Source organism: Microcaecilia unicolor, unplaced genomic scaffold, assembly GCF_901765095.1.
Source record: "Microcaecilia unicolor unplaced genomic scaffold, aMicUni1.1, whole genome shotgun sequence".
Classification (NCBI taxonomy): domain Eukaryota; kingdom Metazoa; phylum Chordata; class Amphibia; order Gymnophiona; family Siphonopidae; genus Microcaecilia; species Microcaecilia unicolor.
In genome coordinates, this window is record NW_021963497.1 from 94,147 (window position 1) to 109,181 (window position 15,035).

General features: G+C 48.8%; 1 pseudogene; it reads left to right on the top strand.

Moving 5' to 3' along the window:
• LOC115459369 overlaps positions 1–14,752 on the top strand; it is a 43,103-nt pseudogene extending 28,351 nt beyond the window's left edge.
• The last annotated feature ends 283 nt before the right edge of the window (positions 14,753–15,035 follow it).

Here is a 15,035-nt window from a genome sequence, read left to right on the forward strand (position 1 = left end):
GATACTCCTCGGTACCGACGCACCGGTGACATTCGGCACCGACGGCACCCATGGTACCGATGATACTCGGTACCGACGGCACCCATGGTACCGATGATACTCGGTACCGACGGTACCCACGACACTCGGTACCGATGATACTCGGCACCGACGGTACCCATGACACCCGGTACCGATGACACCCGGTACCGATGATACTCGGTACCGACGGTACCCATGACACCCGGTACCGATGATACTCGGTACCGACGGTACCGATGATACCCGGTACCGATGCGGTGTATCGACGTCCAATGCCAGGATACCTCCATAATAGAGGGAGCAACGCTCTCGGCACCGACTGATGTCTGAAGCCCGAATACCTCCATAACAGAGGGAGCAAAGCTCTGGGCACCGATGGTACCGACACCCGCTGATGCGCCCGAATGACCTGCCAAGCAGGAGGCGCCGAGGCAGGTGGAGACCTACTCGATGCATAACTATACCCAGCATGCATCGGTCTCTGTCGGACTCCAGAAACTCCTTTCGGCATCCCTGACAAGTAGCATAAGTCTCGTCTTTGAGACACTACTTGCGCTTCACAGGGAGATGATCCGGTCCTTTGGGCATCCCTGGCAGAGTAGAATACGTCTCGGTACTTTGAGACACTACTTGTGCTTCACAGGGAGATGATCCGGTCCTTTGGGCATCCCTGGCAGAGTAGAATACGTCTCGGTACTTTGAGACACTACTTGCGCTTCACAGGGAGATGATCCGGCCCAAGACACTTCCGCCGATGCGTCCGAATGACCTGCAGAGCAGGAGACGCCGAGACGGGTGGAGACTCACTTCAAAGGTTACACCACTGATATTGTGTCACCAGGCTGCCCATTCAGTGGCTGACCAGGGATGCACCTGCTTAGGTTCCTGGTTTTTCCTGTGACATACACCTTCACCACTTGTGAGGCTTAAAGACAGTAGTGTGCTGAAGCAGGCTCTCACAGCTCTCGAGAGCAATTTGTTTAAGTTTTAATAAATGGATTCAAAAAAATGTGGGCTTGTTTTATTTGCTGGCTAGAGAGAGCCCACAGATAACAATATACCAGCACTTTCAAGAAAAAAGAAAAAGAGAAGCTTATATGCTTCGTTGAGGCACAGCCCCTTGTGACTCTGGCAATTACTTAAATTTTTTCTTGCCTCAGGTACAAAAAATACCTGTATATATAAGCCACAATGAGCCTGCCATAAAAAGTACAAATGAAAAAATAAAAAAGAGATTTACTCCGAAGACCTGAAGAAAACACGAAGCCCTAACGAACTCCGTGTCTCTTCAGACGCGGAAAAAGAAAAACTGAGGGGCGTGTCCGCACGGCGAGCGGGAAGAGGTGTGCGCACATGCGCAGTACAATCGCTCGCGCGACGGAACGCCGTAAAGAGATTTTGAGATTTTGCTTTAAAATCCTCCGGGGCCGACGTGGCGTCACCCACTTGTGAGAATATCAGCCTGCTTGTCTTTGGAGAAAGGAGGACAGCTGCCAGGAAGTATAAAAGGCAGGGCCAGTGTTGGGTTATGGAGGCCCAGGGAAAGGAGAAGTGGGTCCACAGTGTAATTTTTCACTATCTATGTGTAGCTACCATAACCTGGTTCAGGCCAAACCTTAACTTGAATAATTGTGAGAATCCTGTTCTTGAGGCCCGGCTGGAGCCAGACCAGCGCTTGTGCCACCTGAGGGAAAGACTGTGTAAACTATGCTTTGGGGCCGCCGCCTGTCAGACATGGGCCGAGGTTCAAATTTCCTCGGAATCTGAAGAGACTTTCTCCTTCATTTTCTGTACCTGTGAAATAACAGGTGAGGCCTCGGCCTTTGAGTTAATAAAGTGTCTTGCTATACCTTTGTAACCTTGTCTGGTTGTATAATCTGAAGGCCCACCCTCAACCCTCTCTCATCACACCTATATTATAAAGGCAAATTAAGTGTCTGTGTACCTGTAAAATATAGCTTCACAAAATGAGCCTGGTAGTGCACAACTGCTTTCACATAAATTCTACACCTTCTCTGAAGAAGGTATAAATATGTGCAGATAGTTATGTATTTTATAAACTATGTGAATTGTGACTTCATCCCTGCCCAAAATACGCCTCTGAGAACACCTGTACACAGATTGTATAAAAGTAAGGGCACAGGAGCCCCAGTCAACCACGAGAGCAGAAGGGCAGCCTAGGAATTGCACCCAGGTTTCCTATATGGCAATATGCAATATTTATCTCTGAGCCACTGCCTCTTTCATCTCTGTGAAATTGTCCAAACTATATTAATAACCTTAGTGGTGGCTATGAGCATATCATTGAGGTAGTGCTGGGAAAAAGGTTTTTCCTAAATTTAAAGACAGGAGATAATGTGGAATACACAGCATTGGTTTTCAGGTAGGATAACCCTCTCCCTGGTCTCTCTCTGTGTCTGCAGAGGAACCTTCATAGAGTTTCGCAATGGATGTTGAACATCTCTCCGATTGGTCGGAGCTGCAACCAGGAGGAGCGAATTGAGTTCTCAGAACTGGACAAGGTGACTCAGACTGTGCAGACATGAACTAAAGGACCCATTACTCTCAGCTGCAACCAGGAGGAGCGAATTGAGTTCTCAGAACTGGACAAGGTGACTCAGACTGTGCAGACATGAACTAAAGGACCCATTACTCTCACCTACCCACTCCAGAGCCCTTGGCTGGCCTGATATTCTAACCTTTTGTGTGCTCTATCTTCCCCTCCAGACTGTCTGGGTGGGAGACACAGGGAACATGAGCAGATATGGTGGCAGCAGTGGAAGGGGAGCAGATGTGGAAGGAGAAGATGGAGACACTGGTAGGATGGGGGAAGAAAGGCAGGTGTGAAATGGCAGTGATGGGGCAGATAAGTTGGAGAGGATGCTGGGGAAGGGGGTTAAGAGGCAGAGGCTGGATGCTGGGGGAGTATGGACTCCTCCCCTCATCACTCACTTGTAGAGAAAGGTTGTGTATACACACACCCCCTGCCAGTCCACACCAAGGACAGGATGGCAGATCAATTGTACAGGTAACCATCAATGATTTTCACCCAGAATGCCCCTCATCCTAACGCATCCCAGATTATTGCCTCTTCTAATTATAGCTTCATTCTCCTATTCTTCCTCAGAACTGATCAGTTTATCACTCTCACCTTGATGCAATCTCAACATGCCTTTTTCATGCAGTCTGTTAGTAATTGTGTGCCTGACACTTGTCTCTCCCTTTGTTCTCTCTACCTGCAGAAGGAGAGGATCCGTGAGAAGTTTGTGGCAGCTTTACAGAGGGAGTTTGCTGGGAAGGGCCTGAGATGCACACGAGGTGAGTGTGGGTCATTCCAGGGAGCCAGCTGAGAGCTCTCCTGTGCAGTTTACAGGCAGCAAATGCCAGGTTCAGCTTTTTGTCTTCAGGTGTTACAGTGGCTAGTAAGATAAGTTCTAGGGAGAAACACAGTGATGAGATACCAAGCTGGTTTCTGTTTTTTAGGAAATGTACCCCAATTTGCCACTGGATCCAAGGATATAATTATTGAGGTTATATGAACAGGAGAGAAATTGTGGATGAAAGTCTTGGGCTGTAGAATACCAAATCATAGTAGTAGTAGCAAGAAAGTGGAGGGATAGAATGGCTGAATCATCACAGAGTGAATTTTAAGAGAGGGGAACTTATGTTTCCATATCATCAAGCTGATCAATCCATAGACTGGTGGGTTGTGTCCATCTACCAGCAGGTGGAGATAGAGAGCAATCCTTTTGCCTCCCTATATGTGGTCATGTGCTGCCGGAAACTCCCCAGTATGTTCTCTATCTCAGCAGGTGGTGGTCACACACAGCAGCAGCTCTGGCTAGGCCTCCAAGCCTAATTTTTAGGTTTTGTTGAGTGCCTGGGGTTGAGGGCTCTTCTTGAGCAAGTGCAAACCTGGTGGCGCCAGGTCCCTCCTTTTCTCCCCCCTCCCGCTGGCTCCGTTAAAAAAAAAAAAATTTTGAACATCCTTAAAGGCGTTTATTTCGACGTTTATTTAAACGTTTATTGCAGCATACTCACTGGGACACCAGGTCGTTACAGCTCGGAGCGGAAAGCAGGTAATTTTTACCTTTTTATAGCGGGCAGGGGGTTCCCCGATTGATCTCCACGTGGCATATGGTGTCGGAGGGCGAGGGCGCAAGTCGCTCCCCGGATCGCTTCGGCGCTTCTAGAGGGGATGCGGGGGTCTTAAAATCTGATTCGCCCTTGTTGGGTGACAGTTTTGTGGCCGATGAGTGTCCCGGTCCTTCCTCCGGCGTGGCGGTTTTTCCCGCCATAAACGCCCATCCCCTGCTGCTCGCCTCCGCCATCTTGGCCGGCCACGCGACTCGGACGGCTTCTTCTTGGGCCGCCCTTGAGGGAGACATTAATGCCATGGACGCCCTTAATTTGGGCGACGGCACCAAAATGGCGAAAATTAAGCGCCGTTCTTCCCGTGCGGCTCCTTCGCGGAGTGTCGCGCCGGACGCCATCTTGGATGCGCAGCATGTCTCTCCCCCGCTCTTGCGAGCGCCGGTCGAGGGTGCGTCTAGGGCTGTAGCCCAGGCTGCGGAAGTGCACAGTCTGGGGGGTTTCTCCCCCGAGTTTGTTTTGCTGCTGCATCAGGCCTTCCTTATGCAAAACGCTGCCCCTGCTCCCTCGCTTGCTAAAGAGGTTGAGGTCCCCGGAGGTAAACGCCCTCGGGTTGATTCCCAGGCCTTGGAGGACCTTGTCTCCTCCGATGTAGATGAGGGCAGCGTATCTGAGTTCTCCCAACGGTCCTTTGCGGATTCCTTGGAGGAGACGGATCCCCGCTCGGTTGGAGCGGATGACCCCTCTGCAGCGCGGCTGTTTAGCTCAGAGGATTTGTCCAACCTGTTAGTGCAGGCCATGGGCATTTTGAAGATTTCCACTCTGGAGGACGTCTCTCCCTCAGCCCCTGTTGGCTCTGCCATTATGCTGGGGACGAAGCGCCCGCCTAGAACCTTCCACATGCATGATGCCATGCACACCTTAATTTCGGCTCAATGGGATGTCCCGGAAGCGAGCCTCAAAGTGGCTAGGGCTATGTCCCGCCTCTATCCTTTACCTGAAAGTGAACGTGAGGCCTATCTGTGGCCTACCGTGGATTCTTTAATCACTGCGGTGACTAAGAAAACGGCGTTGCCGGTGGAAGGTGGCACGGCCCTAAAGGACGCCCAAGACAGAAGATTGGAGGCGGCCTTAAGGTCGTCCTTTGAGGCGTCTGCTTTAAGTTTGCAAGCCTCAGTTTGCGGTTCCTATGTGGCCAGGGCGTGCCTGACTATGGTGCAGCGGGCTTCCCCCTCGGATCATTCCTTGAGGGCTGATTGGCCGGCCCTGGAATCGGGCTTAGCCTATTTGGCAGACTTGCTGTATGATGTCTTGAGAGCCTCAGCTAAAGGCATGGCTCAGACCATCTCTGCGCGGCGGTGGCTTTGGCTGAAGCATTGGTCTGCTGACCACGCCTCTAAATCCCGCCTGGCTAGATTGCCTTTTAAAGGCAAGCTGCTCTTTGGGGTCGAGCTGGACAAAATCGTGACCGATCTCGGCACGTCTAAGGGCAAGAGGTTACCAGAGGTCAGGGCTCGGGCTAGTACTCGTCCCGGTACCTCCAGAGGACGGTTTCAGGAAGCCCGTCGGTACCGCCCGGGCAGGTCGGGCTCCTCTGCCCCCTCTTCCTTCAAGAGGAATTTCTCCCCCAAGCAGCATTCCTTTCGCAGAGACCGCCGTCCCGGAGGTGCTCCCTCCGGTCCTCCCCCAGGGTCTCGTACCCAATGACGGGGCCTTGGTCCACGCCCCAGTGCAGATTGAAGGACGGCTGTCCTCGTTTCTGGGCGAGTGGACCACAATAACTTCAGACGCTTGGGTGCTGGAAGTCATCAGAGACGGCTACAAGCTAGAGTTCTGCCGACCCTTAAGAGACGGGTTTGTACTCTCTCCCTGCAAGTCTCCGGTCAAAGCTGTGGCAGTGCAGCAGACCTTGGACAACCTGATCCGCCTGGGTGCGGTCGTTCCGGTGCCAGAAAAAAATCAGATTAGCAAGGGACGTTACTCCATTTACTTTGTGGTACCAAAGAAAGGAGGTTCTGTCCGGCCTATCCTCGACCTCAAAGGGGTCAATCGGGCCTTGAAAGTGCGGCACTTTCGCATGGAGACTCTCCGCTCTGTTATAGCGGCAGTGAAGGCAGGAGAGTTCTTGGCTTCCTTGGACATCAAGGAAGCGTACCTGCATATTCCCATCTGGCCTCCTCACCAACGCTTTCTGCGTTTTGCAGTCCTGGGACGACACTTCCAGTTCAGAGCCCTCCCTTTCGGGTTGGCTACTGCTCCGCGGACCTTTTCCAAAGTAATGGTGGTCATAGCGGCCTTCCTGCGAAAGGAAGGAGTACAAGTCCATCCTAATCTGGACGACTGGTTGATCCGAGCCCCCTCTTATGCAGAGTGCGGCAAAGCTGTGGACCGGGTAGTTGCTCTTTTGAGCTCCCTGGGATGGATCATCAACTGGAAGAAGAGCCAGCTGCGCCCGACTCAGTCCCTGGAGTATCTGGGAGTTCGATTCGACACCCAAGTGGGCAGAGTGTTCCTGCCAGACAATCGGATTGTCAAACTTCAGGCTCAGGTGGACCAGTTCCTAGTAGCCTCTCCTCTTCGGGCTTGGGACTATGTGCAGCTGTTGGGCTCTATGACGGCCACGATGGAAGTAGTGCCCTGGGCCAGGGCTCATATGAGACCACTACAACACTCTCTGCTGCAGCGCTGGACTCCGATGTCGGAGGATTATGCTGTGCGCCTTCCCTTGGACCCAGCAGTGCGCAAGGCGCTGAGCTGGTGGATGCAGACAGACAAGTTGTCTGCGGGAATGCCTCTGGTGACCCCAGAGTGGATTGTCGTCACGACGGACGCCTCTTTGTCGGGCTGGGGAGCCCACTGTTTGGGAAGGACAGCGCAGGGGCTCTGGTCTCCTGCAGAGGCAAAGTGGTCTATCAACCTCCTGGAACTCAGAGCCATTCGGTTGGCGCTTTTGGAGTTCATCCCGGTTCTGGCCTTGAAGCCAGTACGGGTCCTGTCGGACAATGCCACGGCTGTGGCCTATGTCAACCGCCAGGGAGGTACCAAGAGCGCCCCTCTAGCCAAGGAGGCCATGAATCTATGCCAGTGGGCGGAAGTGAACCTGGAACAGCTGTCAGCGGCCCACATTGCTGGAGTTATGAATGTCAAGGCGGACTTTCTCAGTCGCCATACCTTGGAGCCCGGAGAGTGGCAACTATCGGCTCAGGCGTTCTTGGACATCACGAAGCGCTGGGGCCAGCCGAGCCTAGATCTGATGGCGTCATCGGCCAATTGCCAAGTGCCGCGCTTTTTCAGCAGAGGACGGGACCCTCGATCCCTGGGAGTAGATGCTCTTCTCCAACAGTGGCCGACACAAGAGCTTCTCTATGTGTTCCCGCCCAGGCCCATGCTGGGCAGGGTGCTAGACCGGGTGGCAAAGCATCCGGGCCGGATAATCCTGGTGGGTCCGGATTGGCCCAGACGTCCCTGGTATGCGGACTTGATCAGGCTCTCAGTCGACGATCCTCTGCGACTGCCAGTGGAGCAGGGCCTGTTACATCAGGGTCCCGTGGTGATGGAGGATCCCTCCCCCTTTGGTCTTACGGCCTGGCTATTGAGCGGCAGCGTCTGAGAAAGAAGGGCTTCTCAAACAAGGTCATCGCCACTATGCTGAGAGCGAGGAAGAGCTCTACTTCTACTGCTTACGCCAGGGTTTGGCGTATCTTTGCAGCGTGGTGTGAAGCAGGCTCACTTTCTCCCTTCACTGCTCCAATTTCTTCACTGTTGGCGTTCCTGCAAGAAGGTCTGGAGAAAGGCCTGTCGCTCAGTTCCCTTAAAGTCCAGGTAGCGGCTCTGACTTGCTTCAGGGGCCGCCTGAAGGGTGTTTCCCTGGCTTCTCAGCCAGATGTGGTGCGCTTTCTCAAAGGAGTTAATCACCTGCGCCCTCCTCTGCACTCTGTGGTGCCTGCGTGGAATCTCAACCTGGTGCTAAGAGCATTGCAGAAGCCGCCTTTTGAACCCTTGTCGAGGGCATCTCTGAAAGACCTGACGTTGAAAGCAGTCTTTTTGGTGGCTATCACTTCAGCCAGAAGAGTTTCCGAGCTCCAGGCACTCTCATGTTGAGAGCCTTTTCTGCAGTTCACTGAGGCAGGAGTGTCTATTCGCACAGTGCCTTCCTTCCTGCCCAAGATTGTTTCTCGCTTCCATGTGAATCAGCAGCTCTGTCTCCCTTCCTTTCGTAGGGAGGACTACCCAGAAGAGTACTCTGCTCTCAAATATCTGGATGTGAGACGTGTCATCATCAGATACTTGGAAGTGACCAATGATTTCCGGAAATCGGATCATCTGTTTGTCCTGTTTGCAGGTCCTCGTAAGGGTCTGCAGGCTGCTAAGCCTACAGTGGCAAGATGGGTCAAGGAAGCCATTTCAGCGGCTTATGTGGCCGCGGGGAAGATGCCGTCTCTCCAGCTGAAGGCTCACTCCACTAGAGCTCAGGCGGCCTCGATGGCAGAGGCCGGGTCCGTCTCCTTGGAAGAGATATGCAAGGCGGCAACTTGGGCATCGGCCCATACTTTCTCCAAGCATTACCGCTTGACTGTGGCTGCTCGGGCGGAGGCCCGGTTTGGAGCCACAGTGTTGCGGTCAGGGATTTCAATGTCCCGCCCTGGGTGAGTACTGCTTCGGTACATCCCACCAGTCTATGGATTGATCAGCCTGATGATATGGAAGGTAAAATTATGTATCATACCTGATAATTTTCTTTCCATTAATCATAGCTGATCAATCCATAGCCCCTCCCAGATATCTGTACTGTTTATATTCTGGTTGAATTTTAGGTTCAAGTTTAGTCTTCAGTTACTTCAGGAGGACTTCGTGTTCAAGTTCTTTTTTCACTTGGATCCTACAAGAGTTGAGACGAGTTTGTGTAACAGTGAGCTGCTGCATTCCTCTCCCCTCCGTTTTACGGGGCTGGATTGAGACATAAATTCTGCCGGCACTCCCTCCCGCTTCGTGCGGCTGTAGGGCAGCTTGGTACCCCTCCCGCTTCGGCGGTGTTAGGGTCAGTCAGCTCCTCCCGCGGTTGCGGTTGCAGGATAAGCCAGATCCCCCCGCATCGGCGGGGTGGTGTCCCTCCCCCGCTCCACGGGGATGAGCTGGACGGATTCCCCTCCCCCACTTGTGTGGGGATGAGCTGGGTTAATTCCCCTCCCCCGTTTCGGCGGTGGTGAGCTGGGCAGAGTGTCCCTTTGTGGGTGTAATTCTCTAAGTGCTGAGTCCTGCGGATGGAGCTTTGATATCGACATACTGAGGAGTTTCCGGCAGCACATGACCACATATAGGGAGGCAAAAGGATTGCTCTCTATCTCCACCTGCTGGTAGATGGACACAACCCACCAGTCTATGGATTGATCAGCTATGATTAATGGAAAGAAAATTATCAGGTATGATACATAATTTTACCATTTAGGTAACATAATGTATAACAAGCTGACTTTGTCACCTCAAGCAACCGTGATCTTTTTGGCAGGACGGAATCCCTTTTGCCACAAAATATATTCTTTAGTAGAGAACAACTTGCAAAATATACTATCCAATGGGCACCTGAAATTTTATTTTGTTTGTATTAGGTTTAAAGGTTTGATAACAGTTATAATGTCAGAGTGTTAAAAGTATTTGAAATTCTGCCCCGAAGAGACTAAAAGCAAACAGAAAGAGGTGTAGTAGGACATGTATTTGGTGGCATGTGCATTGTATTTTACTATGTACTAGAGTTGGTCAATAAAAATGAAAAAAGATGGCCGCTGCATCCCTTCTCCAGCAAAACTCCTGAAAATCCCTGTTGTAATTCTGTTCTCTTTCCAGGAGGCATGATCAGTTTTGACGTGTTCCCTGAGGGCTGGGACAAGAGATATTGCCTGGACATTCTGGATGGGGAGCAGTTTGACACCATTCACTTCTTTGGCAATGAGACCTCACCGGTGAGTCTCCGGATCAACATCAGCTCTCGGCTTCCAGGCCTTTCTGGCATGCAGCAGTGACCTCTAGTGTTCCAGTGGGGGAAATGGAAAGGGCAATTTCCCAATGGCATTTCCATGGCAGTGATGGATCTCATGTGTTTATTGATCCTTGATCCTTGATTTGCCACTTTAACTAATTAATAGGACAAAGCAGTTTGCAGGAATGTTAAGGGTCTTTTTACTAAGCTGTGACAAAAGTGACCTTAGTGCAGGTTTTCCCCACATGCTAAGCCATTTTTTTTTTTACTGCAACCATAAAACTGGCCTTTTATTTGTTTTCATTAATGCCATTAGTGCATGGCCATTAAAAAATTATACTGTGTGAGCATTTACTACCACCCATTGTGTAGGCAGTAAGGGCTCACCTGGTACTCTTGTGCTAACCACTAATGTTAGCTGTGCTGATTAGCGCAGGAACACTCACTCTCCATGCTCCTCTCAACAAAATGTTTCAAATATTTTTTAGCACGCCAGTGTGGCAGTTAGCACAGGACTCCTGAATGCATCCTGCAGTACACCATTTTAAGCTGTGGTAGGAGTTCGTTCGCAACTAACACAGCTTAGTAAAAAGACCCCTTAGTTATCTTGAATTACCCAAATGAACATCAGCACATAGGGATAGGATAAAAAGTCCAGGTCGTTCCTGCCACATCAAAAGAGCTCCAAACAGAGGTACAGAAACAAGCAGCGCTCACCCATAAAACACCCAGAAGCTGGGCCCCAAACACAATTCGAAAAGTCCTGATCTTATTGAGTTAATCTTTAATAACTGGATGAAAGCACAGCATCCAAGGGTGAGCTCAAGTCAATGTGTGTTCCGCAAACACTTCCTCGGGGGTCATCACCAGAACCATGATGTTCTTCTAAACCCACAACACCAGGGGGCAGTACAGCCCAAAATAGTCCACATCATTCTGTTAGTGAATGAATTGGTTACTTCATAGGAATGAGTTTGTACTGCAATTCCAGTCACAGCAGACAGCACGAGTTAAAATAGTTTAATAAGGAATTTGATATACCAATAGCACAACTGTGTTGATCAAAGCGGTTAACAAACTACAGAAAGAAAATGAAGAAAGGAACACCAATTATAATAGGATTCATCCACAAGGAGGGGTCATAATGGTTAAGATACAGGGGCTGGTGTGCCTTAGTCTGCAACAAACTATTCAGCTAGATAGGGTTGAGGGCCCAAAGGCCAACTGAAAAAAAAATGAGTCTTTAGTAATTGTTTACATTTTGGGATAGAAACCGCAGATCTCAAAGGTGTGAGGTCATTCCAGTGCTTTGGAGCGATTAAAAACGAAGGCCATGAAACATGACCTTTCCAGTCTCACCCATGCCAGATTCACACATTCTGGTGATTTACAGGTATCCCTTCAGTGTTGTAATGTTCTACCAGAGAACATTGTGGTTCTAGAAGCATGGGTGAAAGGCGCATTGGTTCGAGTTCATTCTCAACTACTGTTTCAGAGCTGTGCACTTTATACCCTGTTAAAGCTAAACCAGCTATAATCTGGCTGTTGATGGGTTTGTTTGGTTTTTGTAGGCTGTTGTTGGGCGAGTGCTATCCATTTGCCATCTAGAATTACTCATTTTGTGCAGTGCCCCTTTCCGGGGAGTGTTGGTATTCGTCTGCTTTCCAGAGAACTTATCCGAACTGTTCTTAGATCAACTTTTGTGCTGTCCTAAGTTATCTGGATAGTTAGCAGTGATATGAAGTGCTGCCATCTGGATGATTTGTGCCTGTACCCCAATTGGCTTGGCACTATCTGGATAGTCCAAATACAGCTTCACACACGCTGCGTACCAAAATCAATAAGTACTCCCGCTGTCACCTAAGAGGCCAAACATGACCATGCACTATACAGTGGAGAAAAAAAGCCTCAGTAACGCCACCCAGCCAGACTAAGATTACAGACTATAAGGCGTGGACCCGGCGCACCATCATCTGGCTAAAAAAAAAACTCCACGTAGTGCTCCTTAGTATATCTAGGTATGTGTTGAAAACTTCTCCCAACTCAACTGGTAAGGTGACAAACGTGTATATATACTTTATAGAACACAGAATGTAGTTTGAATCAATTGCTTTCTGTTCTAGTCATACAGTTTACATCAGTTCAATACTAATCATCAATCCTGATGAAACAGCCACAAATCACTTAGCTTCAATCCAATTGCTGCAGTGTTCCGCTGTCCTTAATATCACCAGCTTCAACCCAACAGGGAATCCCCGTTTCACTTCCACTGCATCAGGGGTTTCAAAGCTACATCTGGGATTACAATCCCATCTCTCTTCTGCTGTATCGAAAAACAGAGCAGGTAACTGACAAAAAGATTTTGGTATGCAGCGTGTGTGAAGCTGTGTTTGGAGTTTCGATTTAATTTCAAAGCTTGAGTGGACTTGGTCATAAGACTATCTGGATAGTTCCAGAGCGGTCTGTAAACGTACTCAGTGGCACCATTCGGACAGGGCCACTGAATATCTCTCTCAATACCTTCTACTTGGATAAATGCTTTTAAATTTTAGTCCCATGTTTAATTCAGACACCTTTTTTTTTCTGACATACTGGGTCAGACCAATGATCCATCTAGCCCAGTATCCTGCTTCCAACAGTGACTAATGCAGGTCACACATACCAAAAAGTAGCAACATGCCAGGGTAAGCAGTGGCTTTCCCATATCTGTCTCAATAGCAGACTATGGACTTTAACTCCAGAAACTTGTCCAAACCTTTTTTAAAACCAGTTACACTAACCGCCATTACTCTCCTCTGGCAGAGGAACATAAATCATCCTGATGGCAGCATTAAATATCACTGCTAGTTATCCAGATAACTTAGGACATAATTTTATCCATAAGTTTGGATTTTTATGTTTTTCCTGTTTTCAGATTTGCGGATTTTGCTTCTTTCTCTTTTTGTTTTGTGGGGGGAGGGGGTAGTTGTTAATACCACTGTGGAATTCATGGTTTAATGGAAAGCACAGCATTTACAAGTTATAAATCTATGAGGAATTCAGATTGAATCATACACATTGCCTTCATGCAGAGCAAAAAATTGCCACAGAGCAGTTTACAGGAGGGGGTAAGCCTATAATGAAGAGAAAGCCGTACTAACCTGGAATGAATCAAGAAAAAAATACTAGGAGGAGGAATAAGAACATATCTAACTGTGCTATTCCCTGCTTTCTATTCCCTTCTCTTGCAGGGTGGGAATGACTATGAGATCTTCACAGACCCTCGTACAGTGGGGCACACTGTGAGTTCCCCACGGGACACCATCCGCAGGTGCACTGAGCTCTTCTTTCCAGAGAGGACCAGTGAATCCTGATGCTGGCAAAGCTGCCATCCCCACATGAACTGTTGGGTTGTCTGAAGACATGACCGTGCTGTCAGGAAGTTTCTGCCATCCTCCACAGAGACGGGACGAGAGAGGCTAAGGGATCATTCTTCATGGGCTCTCAGCCTGCTCTTGCCTCCTGGTGTCATAGGTCTATCTCCCATTAGTGCCACAAGTCTCTGCTGTACGGGGAAGAAAAGTGTTGGGAAAGAGAGGCTGGGATCTCTCTTTCTTGGCTGAATCACACCCTTCTAGCAGATGGTTGCACTTTAAAAATTGCTTCATTCTAGGGAATGCACATGGACCTGTTAATATTCATGACATGATGTAATCTATACACTGGAATACAGCAAGACAGTCTCTGCTCCTTGACCTGAAAGACACAGTGACCTTGCACAGCTTCACACCCATGAGAAGTAACGCCTGTATCATTAATTACTCATGTGGGAATAAAGTACAGTGTATCTCAATGGCATACCAATGGGAGGTGGAGCCATTTGAGATTTGTAGGGAAGGTCCACTTTTGAAGAGCCAAGTTGAGAACCGGATACTCCATAACATACCTCAGCCTCAGGCAGCTGTGTGTCTGGGCTACATGTCATCCAGCTATGCAGTGAAGCCCTACATGACACGATCCAGCTGTGAGTAGGCACAGTGCAGCAGTTTGGAAATGAGGTGGGACCCTCATGTAAGGCGCACCGTCTGAAGACATGTTTTACTTTTTGAAACATTTTTTTTAAAAAGTTTATTCTTCAATTGGGTTCCTTCTACCTTGGTGAGCAGTTTGACAATACTGTCACTGCATGCTGTGATTCTACCTAGGCTGTGGACCAGTGGCGATGTCATATGACATCACTAGCTGTAAGGACCAATGAGAAATGAGTGTGATTCTTAAAGCATGCTGCCAGGCGTGTGGAGGAGTTACAGGGACCCTACTGATTAAAGAATTTCAAGCATGTTTGTTGACTGGGCTGTGTTGTGTGAGTGTGTTCACTGTTGTATGCTCTCATGGTACTTCAGAGTGCTCACTGAGCTCCTTTTTTTGGTGATGATGTTTAAAAGAAAATATCTAACACTTTAGTTCCAAGGTTTTTGTTTGTGTAGAATAGTTTTTTTGTATAATGTATTATGGACCTCAGTGGTGACGCAGCAAAAGCGAAACATGCTGCATGTCGGCCACTGGTCCTTTTGTTTATGACTGCAAACAAAGCAGTCTTTTTTGTAAAAAAAAATTTTTTGACATATGAGACAAAGGTAAAGATTTAAGATGGGATATGAAGTTGCGCTAAAATGTCAAGAAATTTATAAAAAGTATTCAAAAAGTTAAAATAAGGAATTTGATTTAAAAATTGGACCCTGTGAAGAGGCAAGGTGAGCTAAGAGATATTCTGGCTCTTATAAAATGAGTCACCACTGAGGTCCACAATAAATTATACAAAAAAGCTATTCTACACCAACAAAAACCTTGGAACTAAAGTGTTAGATGCTGGTCTCTCTTGGGACTGTTTATTGCATAATTAGCCCCCGTCTGCTTGTTGAGATAAACCTTTAAGTGTGTCCTCTTGAAGCTGATTAAAAGAAAATAT